This window comes from Rhincodon typus, chromosome 1 (genome assembly GCF_021869965.1).
Source record: "Rhincodon typus isolate 14 chromosome 1, sRhiTyp1.1, whole genome shotgun sequence".
Classification (NCBI taxonomy): Eukaryota; Metazoa; Chordata; class Chondrichthyes; order Orectolobiformes; family Rhincodontidae; genus Rhincodon; species Rhincodon typus.
This window is the reverse complement of record NC_063332.1, coordinates 30,963,438-30,976,687: the sequence shown is the minus strand read 5'-3', so window position 1 is coordinate 30,976,687 and position 13,250 is coordinate 30,963,438.

Below are 13,250 nucleotides of genomic sequence, written 5' to 3'. Positions count from 1 at the left end.
GTCAGCCTTTCTGCTCCTATGATGCTGCTTGGCCTGTTGTGTTCATCCAGCTCTGCACCTTGTTGTCTCAGATTCTCCAGCATCTGCAGTTCCTACTATCACTGTGTCTAAGTACTTTTGTATTTAAGTTGGCGCTATAGTTGGAGACGTATAAACTTTTCACGATACTCAATGAGTATATGTGACAATAAAGGCTATTCTATTCTTCTATTCTATGGGTGGAGACAGAGGAAATGGGCGAGATCCTTAATAAGTACTTTACGTCAGTATTCATCAAAAGAAGGACGTGAGGCATGTTGAGGTTAGGGAAAGGTGTGTGAATGTTCTTGGGCAGGTCAACATAATGAAGGAGTAAATGTTGGTTGATTTGAAATGTACTAAGGTAGACAAGTTCCCAGGACATGATGGGATCTATCCTAGGATACTGTGGGAGGCAAGGGAAATACATGAGAAATAGCTAGGGGCTTAGCAGTTATTTTTGCATCCTCTTTGGCCTCAGATGAGGTCCCAAAGTACTGGAGAATGGCCAGTGTTGTTCCTTTGTTTAAGAATCCAGGTAATTACAGGTCAATGAGCCTGACATCAGTAGTGAGGAAGCTGTTGGAGAAGATACTGAAAGACAGGATTTATTCATATTTGGAAGTAAATGGACTTGTTAGTGATAGGCAGCATGGGTTGGTATAGGGAAGGTCACGTCTTACCAACTTGGTTGAGTTTTTTGAGGAGGTGACAAGAATGATTGATGAGGGAAGGACAGTGGATGTTGTCTACATAACTTTAGTGAGGCATTTTGTAAGGTACCTCATGGCACACTAGAGCAAAGGGTAGAGTCTCATGGGATCTGGGTGAGCTGGCGCGATGGGTACAAAACTGGCTTGATCATAAAAGACAGAAAGTGGCAATGGAAGGGTGCTTTTCAGAATGGACATCAGTAACTGGTGGTACTCTGCAGGGATCAGTGCTGGGACTTTTGTTTTTTGTATTAAAAAATAAATGATCTGATGGAAAATGTAGGTGATCTGATTAGTAAGTTTACGATGACACCAAAATTAATGGAATTGCAGATTTGAGGGGGATTGTCAAAGGATACAGCAGGATTTAGATAGATTACAGATTTGGGCAGAGAAATGGCAGATGGAGTTTAATCTGGACGAATGTGAGGTGATGCATCTTGGAAGATCAAATTCAGGTGCAAGTTATACAATAGATGGCAGAACACTTAGGAGCATTGACGTACAGAGGGATCTAGGCGTACAGGTCCGTTGATTCCTGATAGTGGCAACACAGGTGGATAAGGTGGTCAAGAAGCATACAGCATGCTTGCCTTCATTGGCCTGGGCATTGAATATAAAAGTTGGCAAGTTATGTTACAGCTGTGTAAATTTTAGTTGTGCAACATTTGGAATATTGCATGCCAAATTACCAGAAGGACATGGATGCTTTGGAAAGGACACAGGAAATGTTTTACCAGGATGTTGCCTGGTCTGGAGGGTTTTAATTATGAGGAGAGGTTGGATAAATTCGGATTGTTTTCACTGGAAAGAGACAGAGAGTGGGGTGGGGTTTGGGGGTGTTGGGGGTGGGTGGGGGGGGGGGTGGGGAGGTGGGGTGCACCCAGGCAACCTGATAGAGTCTGTCAGATTATGAGAGGCATAGATAGGGTGGATAGTCAGAGGCTTTTTCCCAGAGTGGAAAGGTCAACTACAAGAGGGCAAAGGTGAGAGGGGAAAAGTTTAAGAGAGAAGTGCAGGGAAAATTTTTCACACAGAAGGTGGTGGGTGCCTGGAACGCACTGCCAGTGGAAGTGGTGGAAGCAGGCACATTAGCAACATTTAAGGAGTATCTTAATAGACACATGAACAGAAGACAACAGAGGGATAGAAACCATGCAAGGACAATAAGTAGCAGGTCTAAATAAGGAATAGGAATTAGCCCAGGCTTGGTTGGCCGAAGGGCCTGTTCTTCTGCTGTATTGGACTCATAGAGAGGTACAATGTGGAAATGGACCCTTTGACCCAATTATTATTGTATTTATATGGCTAGTCAAGTTTGTTGTTAATGGTAACCCCCAGGATGTTGATTGTGAGGGATTCCATGATGATAATGCTATTGAATGTGAAGGAGCAGTTGTTAGATTGTATCTTATTGGAGATGGTCATTGTCTACTATTTGTGTGGTACGAATGTTACTTGCCACTTGTCAGATCAAACCTGGATATAGTCCAAGTTTTGTTGCATTTGAACACGGACTGCTTCAGTATCTGAGGAGTCATAAATGGTGCAATCATCAGTGAACATCCCCACTTCTACTTTTAATTGGGGGGAAGTTCATTAATGAAACAGCTGATGATGGTTAAGCCTAGGTCACTACCCTGAGGAACTCTGGCAGAGGTGTCCTGGAGCTGATTCACGTTCATGTTAAAGTGTTCATGCATGTCTCAATATCAACTTCATCAGAAGAACAACTCATCCAGAAATAAACTATTGTACAAACATTAATCCATGAGCAACCATGCTTGATGCAAATGGTTAAGGAGCAACTAGAAGCTCCCTTGTCCACTCCACACTCCCCTCCAGCCCCACCACACCCGGCACTTTTCCCTGCAACCGCAGGAAGTGCTACACCTGCCCCCACACCTCCTCCCTCACCCCCATCCCAGGCCCCAAGAAGACTTTCCACATCAAGCAGATGTTCGCCTGCACATCTGCTAATGTGGTATACTGCATCCGCTGTACCCGGTGTGGCCTCCTCTACATCAGGGAAACCAAGCGGAGGCTTGGGGACCGCTTTGCAGAACACCTATGCTCGGTTCGCAATAAACAACTGCACCTCCCAGTCGCGAACCATTTCAACTCTCCCTCCCATTCCTCAGACGACATGTCCATCCTGGGCCTCCTGCAGTGCCACAACGATGCCACCCAAAGGTTGCAGGAACAGCAACTCATATTCCGCTTGGGAATTCTGCAGCCCAATGGTATCAATGTGGATTTCACAAGCTTCAAAATCTCCCCTCCCCTACCGCATCCCAAAACCAGCCCAGCTCGTCCCTGCCTCCCTAACCTGTTCTTCCTCCCAGCTATCCCCTCCTCCCACCTCAAGCCGCACCCCCATTTCCTACCTACTAACCTCATCCCACCCCCTTGACCTGTCCATCCTCCTTGGACTGACCTATCTCCTCCCTACCTCTCCACCTACACTCACCTTTACTGGCTCCATCCCCGCCTCTTTGACCTGTCTGTCTCCTCTCCACCTATCTTCTCCTCTATCCATCTTCTATCCGCCTCCCCCTCTCTCCCTATTTATTTCAGAACCCCCTTCCCCTCCCCCATTTCTGATGAAGGGTCTAGGCCCGAAACGTCAGCTTTCCTGCTCCTATGATGCTGCTTGGCCTGCTGTGTTCATCCGGCTCTACATCTTGTTATCTCAGAAGATTTCATTGTTCACTTGGGCTTCCCAGACTCATGGCAGAATCCAAACTGAAGAAAGTAACTAATGAGATGTTGGCACAAGTGAGCTGTTTAATAATATCCAAATAGAGGTAGTTACAGATTTTATAGGACTTGTGGAAATTTTCACTCCTCTATCTTCTACAACAAAATAGTCAATGTCAGAAACAGAGATAGTGCTAAGTGAGCAGCAATCTTTCAGTAACATGACTGAAAGTCTGAAAAAGTCTACTTTGCCAGTCAACCAAACTAAAAATGCCCAGTCTAATCAACAAATTGAAGCAGATGAGCTGAATCTGACTTCACAGGAGGCAGATCAAAGCCTACATATCCAGGGCATGGTCAAGCAGTGGAAACTCTAAGCATCCAGGATACTAAAATAAAGCGACTACCTCTTCCGATTAGAAAGATATTGCCTGGTCCAAAAATCTCAGATACTATGAGGAGAAAGTACCTGTTTCAACAGGGCAACTGACTTCCAGGATGAATAATCATGAGATTAAAAGGTCCCCCTGATCCTATATGAGGCAACTAACTGAGTTAACAGGGAAGAATTTCATTGCAAAAGTATTTCTGGAAATTAAGGGTCCTCTGTACAAGGTAATGGACCAAAATCATGATCTAAAAATAAACAAGTATATGCAAATGATTCAAGACTCTCCAGCAGAGAAATAATCCATAAATTAAATCCATTGTCAACAGTCCTCATATGAAAAACCTTCCAAGTCCAAAAAGACCACATTCTGAAGAAAACTGTGAAAGGTCCAACCATCTACATGTGTGAAATCAGGGACTTGAGGGGGATATGGGGTGGTGGGAAATGTTAAACAAATTTATATCATTGTATCAAGTTTAACACTATTGCAAGAAACTTGAGAGGAGAGAAGAAAGGTAATGGCTTCACCCCTTCTGATGATATCACAAACAGTTTGATGATGAAGACTGTGAATTTTACACTAGCCATCACTGGGAGCAGATATACTTTACAGCTTCTGAGTAATTAGTGTCTTAGTAATTATGCCTGACTTGTAACATAGTTTCATTTATCGGACGATAAAGACTGTGTCTTGAGGGGGTCTTCTAACACACTTTTGTCAGGAAACAAGAACTATCCAAACCTCTCAATTTGTGTTAAGCAGTGTCTGGAGTGGGAATGCCAAGAATTGGGAAAAGAACAAAATAGAAAACTAACTTGTTAAGTATAGAAAGATTTTCATTTATGCCAACATTGGTAATGTGATTAAAGGATCAACATTTAAACTAATGTGCAAATTACAACTTAATAGCTCTACTATACATTTCTTAATAAAGGGGATACCATTATTGACAAAATGCAGCAAACATGTTTTGATCTCAGAGGGAGGAGTTAGAGTGGCTATAAATCAATTACATCCCGACAGTACTACATACAAGAAATGTAACTAATTTACATCTTTGTGTTTTTGCACCGGTTTGTGTGAATGGAAGCACATTAAAAGAAATTTTGCAAGTACTTTCCTTGTGAAGACAGGTCTCTTTAATTTCAGGCCATTTTGTGGATTAAACTAGATGCAATTATACATCACAACAAAGGAAAAGTGGAAAGGACAACGAGAGAAGCAGCAACCCTTTTTAAAATCATACATTGTTTGTAAGACTCTGTGATCAACTCCATCGGACGTAGTTATTAATTAAATAATTGGTCCTCCCCTGCTGTGAACCATCTGTTATCGTTGGTGTGTTGCAGCCCCTAATCCGCAAAACTTGATCAATGGCGCCATCTGGCAGAACAAAACACCACCTTTCGTTCTGTCAATGAAGAAGACTTTGTTTCGTGACAGCTTTTCTTTTTGTAGTTTCTGAGTGTGAAACAAATGCTTCTTTGATCCCAACAAAGCCTGAGTGATCGCTGCAGCCAGAGTGCGGTTAATGTTGGGGTTTAGGTTGAGAATAATCCTCCAGATGTAAACTAATATAATGCTCAGGCAGCTTTCAGGGGTGCATGACAGTAGCTGGAATTTGTTTTATCCCTACTACCCTTTGCTGGATATCTCCCAGCACGTAACACTCAGCATTCTCTCCTTGCCCTCCTATTCACTGACCCCCAACACAGAAACAGCATGGTAGTTAGCACCACATTTCATCTAGAACTATTCTACACTGTGCTTGTGGCATAACCTGTTCTTTTTATCATTCTCACCATCTCTGTAAAATACTCATTGCCTTACTTCCTCAAGCTCCTTCTTTGCTAACATGTCCTCACACATGTCCTCAGCTAGTCTTTACATTGCACAACTTCTCACTGTTGGTGACTAATATCACCTTGAAATCCTTCGACTTACTCATTCCCTTCAATCTCATTGAACATTCATATTGACACCCTCCCCTGCATACCTCCACCCCTCCCATGCACTCAAAGATCCCTCTCATCCTCTGTAGTTCCTAAGGTCCTACCATTCAATGTGAACTCCATTGCCTTGTTAGTCCTCCCAAAGGACATCACCTCACACTTTCAGGATTAAATTCCATTTATCACCTGTCTGACTAGCCTGTTGATGAGCTCACTGAAATTCACAAACTTCTTACAGAGTGTGATATGGCGGATATAGCTAAGGTATGTCACTTGGCTACTGATCCTTGAAGCAGGGAATATCATTTCAAGATAAGAGATAGATAATTTAATTTTGAAATGAGAAGAAATTTCTTCACTCAGAGGATAATGAATCTATGAAATACTCCACCCCAGACAGCTGTAGAGTTCAGCTGTTGAATATGCTCAAGACAGAAATCAATAGGTTTCTGGTACTAATTACATCAAAGGGTCTGGAGGTTACCATTGAAAGGTGGTTTTGAGGTAGATGGTCATCCACTATTTAACTGAATGGTGGAGCTGGCTAAACAGACTGAATGATCTATTCCTGCTCCTCTATGCATCTAACAGAAAAGATGTTGCCAAGGTCACTAGAGAGTAAAGAGATAGTTGACATATTACGACAGATAAAATCTGATGAAAATGAAGAATTGGGAAGGTTTGCTGAACCTTAGAAGGACCTTAAGGGCAACTTCTTTACACAGAGCATGGTGCGTATGTGGAATGGACTGCCAGAAAAAGTGGTTGAGGCAGGTACAATAGCAACATTTGGATAGATACATGGATGGGAAAGGTTTAGAGGGATATGGACGAAATGCGGGCAATTGGAACTAGCTGAGTGGGCACCATGGTCAGCATGGACCAGTTTGGGCTGAAGGGCCTGTTTCCACGCTGTATTATTTTATGACTTTATGATTCTATAAATTCGATGTGAGATGTATCCAAGGATATCACAATCTTGCAATCAATTCTAGGGATAAGGACTACAGTTATGCAGATAGTTTGGGGAAGGTCGCATTGTTGTCCCTACAGAGAAAAGGCTTGAGATAAGATATGACAAACATGTTCAAAATCACAAAGGTCTTTTGGCAGGGTAGATAGAAGGAATCTGTTCCTGTAGACAGAGTCACTAAGGGCCAGAGCACACAACTTTAAGTAGATTTAAACAAAGTAACCACGACGAAAATCTTTATTTTAATGAACACTAGAATGCACTGCCTGAAAGGATGATGGAGGCAGATTCGGGTCAGTGATTTGCAAAGAGGTTTGGTGAAGGGAGAGACTTTCAGTTCTGCACTAAAAGCATTGACAGTGGGATTGGGTAAATTTCTCTCACTGAGATCTAGCATGAACTCAACAAGCCAAATGGCCTCCTCCTGTGTTGCTATCATTCTATGATTCTGGAATAGAACTGAATGACCAAGGACCTCAAATATCATAAAACTGCCAAAGAATCTGAATGTGTATCTTATGTTTCAACAAATATTCATACACACACCCACAACACAACAATGAAAATGAACTGAAGAATGGTGCAATTTTTAAAAATTAATACTATGATACCAAGACCCCAGCAAAGATGATGTATAAAATTAATTGGTACAGCATTAAATATGATATTGTTTGTGCACATTTCAAATGAAAAGTGTCGAATTATTCAATGGCATACTTTTTAATGGCCCATGTCACTTTGAATATAAATCATCCAATCAGAGATAAAATGGCTCAATTTGAACGAATTCACATTTGGAAAATTATTCACCATTTATCCCTACTGTCAGCATTTAAGGATACAAAAAGGTATGTCATTAAGGTACTTAGATATAACAGAAATAAAAGCAGAACAACCATATTAGGTTATCATAGACAAATGACATTCCTGAGACTTCGTAATTGCTTTGTCAATGTTAGATGTTGTATCCAAGGTCACAGAATGGCAAAGAGCCTCATAGTGAGAGAATGTAGGGATTGTGGATTATATTATCTCATAAGAACTAAATCATATTTGATTGATTTCTTTTCTTGAAGCGCTCATTGGGGATCATTATAGATTCATGGTGATTTATGTTTAAGGTAACTATGATTGCTTTTTGTACTGGCACATCCACTATTACTAACAAATAGGGTTTGTCTTTTATTTAAGTCTTCCCTCTGTCTTGTGAAGCAGCAGCAGCAATGAAGCAAAAGTCCTCTAACATATCTTGGACTAGAGAAGAGCTTTAGCAAAATGGCTCAAGGGACATTGTGTTTTTTGGTCCAATTATGGTTTCAGTTTGGTTTCAATTATGCAGCAAGTAACCAAAACCCAACAAAATATGTAACTTCACTCTCTCCCACATTGAAGAAAATGATTGAAGAAATTGCAAAGAACAGTTTGGGCAGCAGACTGCTTACATTGGCTGCTCTGATGTGATTGAATTCTTTTTGGTCTTACAACAGGGTGCTGAGGTTCAGAGGTGGCTTCCTCTGTCCCAATCACCCCTCTCTGCAGAGTAAATGTCACTTCATTAACAGATCTCCATGCTTCCAATCCTAAAGTGAACTTCATTCCTACACCATATCTCTATTGTATAAACATCCAGATACATCTGGCTCCTTGATGTTCTCCACTCATTTCTTTGATCTGATTGCCATCCTTGCCTTCAAGATTACAAGCTTTCTACAGGGAAGCTATTACCCTCTAAAAAGATTAGCAGATTTTATTGCCAACACTATAATCTATATGCCCCAATCTGCTTCTCATTCAGCCATTTTACACTCCAAACAATTGAAAAATCTCTCCCAGGTTCCATAGCAAATGATTGTTTCTCAATCAAAGCCACAAAAACAGAGATTGACCAATGTACTTCTCATTTGACTTTATGAACAATGTTAGTACATATGGTCACTGCATTTGCCGATGTAACAAGCCACTGCACTTCAAAAGTAAATTGTTCCAACATGATCTGTTGTGATTTAATATGATACATTACATTATTAGTAAGAGAAAACTACGCATAACCTTGTTTCCTCCCAAGCTGACAGGTTTGTAATGCACTTATACCACTTTCTGACTTGATTTCAGACTTTCAGAGTTGAGATTTCTCTTTATTTTAGACTGAGGACCTCACAAACAAGTTAAACTTCAAATATTAAGAATCCAGGTAATAGCATTTTTAATGTATTAATGCATCTTTGCCTTTGCTATTTTTCATAATATTGTGCTTTCCACTTTGCAAATCAATTTATCTATTTTTACTGTCCATGTGGTATTCAATATTCAGGTTCCACTTATGTTTGTTCTTCTAATCTTTAAACAATGGTTCCATGCAAATTGTAATAAAGCGGAAAATTGATTAAGTGATACAAAATTGATTGTAAGGGGTTACCTTCACCTGCTTCTGCAAATGTAAATGCTGAATGGTTAAGTTCAAAATCTCTTTATCCATTTCTGTCTTCATTTTCTTTTACTACCACAGGATTTTATATCTGAACATGATATTGCCAAAAAGCTTTTGACCTGCTGTATCTTCTTTCCTTAGGTTTCTCTGTAGATCTGTGATTGTGATCTCCGATAGAAACTCTTATCCTGGAAGAGAACGAAGAAAGGAAGGAAATGTACAGGTAGAAATTCTTAAATATGGAGCAACCTCCTGCTGATGTGACATTGACTGTGCCATACAGTAGCTATTTTTCATATCTATCTGTAACTTTGATTTCAGAGCCAAAATCACAGGTGGAGCCTGCCAATTGAGGAGTATAATGTGGCAGCGTGCTAATGCTAAATTGTTGTTTATCTACTCAGTAATGCTCAGACAATCAAGAAAGCTGGTGGAGTAGTTTTATTTGTTAGTGGTAAACCTTTACAAGGTAAATAAAGCAGGCCCATTCATAAATGAAAGGCTTATCAATATTATATTGTGGCTGTACATATGGAAAAGATAATTATAGGGACTTGCTTAAAACAATGGGTCAAAATGAAAAAGATTGGTTTCCTCTTTGAAAATATGAGCAAAGCACGTACGTACAGTAAACTTTCATCAATGGGTAAATTTAACCATTAGCATGAACTAGAGATGACCAAATAGTCTAGAATTTGAGAGAGCAATTTCAATGAATGTTTACTGACTCTGTGACTTGAGAGATAATTTTCTTAAACAAGTTAAGTTGGGATGGTATAAGAAAACCTCAACTCAGAACAAATAGAATACTGAATAAGTATATCCCAAAAACTGGTAAGCATCAACTTTAAAATTATTAATTTAATTAGATGATGTGAAATGAAATGTCTTGACTACCACCTACTGCTCTCTTCAACTGGAAAATCATTACGTCTACATGCTGAACACCACTGAAAGAAAGAACTGAGTAAAGCAAAGACAAAGTATACTCTGAGTGCAGAATTCAATGATCACCACCTATCTGCTCAGTAGCACTGAGGTAGGTGATGGCCTAGTAGCATTACAAGGTAGTGTTCTGGGATCAAATCCCATCATGACAGATGGTGAAATTAGACTTCAATAATAATCTAGAAATAAGAGTTTATGGATGATCATTACCAATTGTCACGAAAACCCGTCTGGTTCAACAATGTCTTTAAAGGAAGGAAATCTGCCATCCATACCCGGTCTGGCCCACATGTGACTCCAGACCCACAGTAATGTGTTTAACTCTTAACAGCCCTCTGGGCAATTAGGGGTGGGCAATATATGCTGGTCCAGCCAGTGACACCAGCATTCCATGAATGAATTTTAAAAATTACATGTAGCAAGTAGGTTGAATCTGTAAGAACATAGATATGAGAATGGGCCTAAGTCACATGATGAGGGAACAAGTCTGAGGCAGTGAAGCACCTGATGCCATTCTCAGCAGCTTACTTGTTACATATACTCAGTATATAGCATTGGTAAGCATGACCAATACAAAATCCTTGAGGTTATAATATCTAAACCTCTAGGTAAGGCAATCTCTTCTTGTCCTAAGGGTGATTGATTCACAATCATTGTGACAATAATGTTAAAACCTCTGCAATTCCAACATGTCAAGGTCATCTGAACAATGACAGTACTGCAAGATCCCCACATTAAACAAAACTATATGCAAGCTTTGTATTAGTGACAGGACCGGGCTATGGACTGGCAAGTCCATAGTCAGGAATCTGTACACAAGCAAAAGATGCAAGGAGGTTGTTGACACCATTGTTGGGTCAGGAGTGTCTTTGGACAGTAGTATCTATGATTGAGCAATCATAGAGTCATAGACGTCTACAGCATGAAAACAGGCCCATCGGCTCAGCCTGTCCATGCCACCCAGTTTTCACAATTTTCAAAATAGGCTCTGCTAGCCCCAAATGGAGAGGAGGCTAGGAAGGGTCACCTAAAAGTATGCTCCACTTTCTCCTGACTGAGGAAACATAGCATGCAGGATCACCACTTCCACGGTCAGAGAAAGAAATCTCTAAATTTTACAATTAGGAATGCTGGAACACTCAATCTCAAGAGTGACCATCCAAAAAGAATGGCAATCTTTTCACAGAAAGATCAAGATTCCAAATTAACATCGCTGCCCTCAGTACGACCCCCCATCTAAGGAAGGGACAACTGAAGAAGAAGCAGGGAATTGAAATGGATCTTCGATGCACTGCCAGAAGTCCCCACTTGTACAGGCAAAACGTTCATGGCACTTCATCTTGAGCTCAGCCAGAATCATTACACCACAATCATCAGCAACTTTTGCCCTGACTTGAACTTGACTGAAGATGTTAACAAAAGATTTGACTCAGGCCTTATGAATTTGTCACTGCTATCCCAAAAGAAGAAGAAATCATCCTCTGGTGGACTTTAATGTTCAGGTTTGACTATGACTGCAATATCTGAAGAAGATATTTTCCCGAATGGAAAAACGGCATGGGAAAAGCCAATGTAAATTGAGGCCTCCAGCATACAGGTATGCTCAGCATGGCCTTGTTATAACAAACACTTGTTTTCTGCCAAATCCTAGAACAAAGCACTGATAACTGCAAATTCAAGTCACTGTTGGAGTCAAAGATCTAAGTGACATCAGTATCATTTGACATATGTAAGGTCTGATAACTGCTGGACCGATCATCAACTTGTTCAATTATAGAGATTTATAAAATCATGAGGGGTATAGATAAGGAGCATAGCAGGTGCCTTTTCCCGAGGATGCAGGGGGTTTCAAGACTAGGAGGCAGATTTCTAAGGTGAGAGGAAAAAGATTTTAAAAATCCATGAGGGCTAACATTTTTACACAGAGAATGGTCCCTGTGTGGAATGAACTTCCAGAGGAAGTGGTGGATGCCAGTACAGTTAGAACATTTAAAAGATATTTAGATAAGTACATGAATAGGATATATTTGGAGGGATATGGACCAAGCACAAGCACGTGGGGCTAGTTTAGTTTGGGATTATAGTCAGCGTGGATTGATTGGAGAGAAGGGTCTGTTTCTGTTCTGTATGACTCTATGACTCTACCAAACATCCATTTAGTACAACAATATTGCAAGAACTAAAGTCCAAGAAGAAGAAAATTGATATCTCGTCTCTAAAACAACACAACCGCAGACAGAAATTCCAAAAGCAGCTCACAACCAATTTGGAAAATCTTCACACACCCAACTCTTTTTGAAAATACTGTCAGTAACTGAAGTCAGCTGTACCAGACACTTGGGTCCAGACTACCCTTAGGCTGGACTTCTCATTGTCGATCAACATGTAGTTTATCAAATATATTTTACTTTTAGAATAAAATATTGAATCAGACCTGGATGATTTTTTGAAAAAAATCACTGACTTTACAAAAAGCCGATAATCCAATCTCTCATAATTACTTCTATGATCATGAATGCTTATTATTTGTCCATTGGAGATTACTTTAATCATTTCAAGCTAAATATCAAACTATATTGTCATGAACAATCTTTTGTTATTTTATGATGTGAGTCCTTGAAATTATCCATTGAAGATTGTGCCTTTGTATATGTTTGTTTCTGATTCAGATCGGCCAAGACAAAGTGTTTTTCAGTAAACTACAGTTCAGACATGTAATTATACTCAATCCTATTTCTCATCTTAGTGAGCAGCAATATTGATCTGAATTTGGAATTGAATCAACATTCAATTTTGAAGCCTACAACCGAACCAAAACCTTTCTAGGCCTAAAGGATTTGTCAGCAATATTTAACAGTAAATGTATTCAAGAATACAACAGGGACAATAAAATCAAAACTAAATTAATCAATGATCAGGCCTCACTGGGTCTCTATTTCAAGTCAGAATCAACTTGGAAAATGCTGAAATATACTGGTGCATTTAATGTGAAGATATGAAATGAAAACTCATCAAGATCATTGAACATCGTTCCTTTTCCTACTGTGCTCACTTTAACATGTGTCCAGCAAAATGCCCAAATCATTTACTTTTGAGGAAAAGTTCTACTTTAAAATTCCATAATCT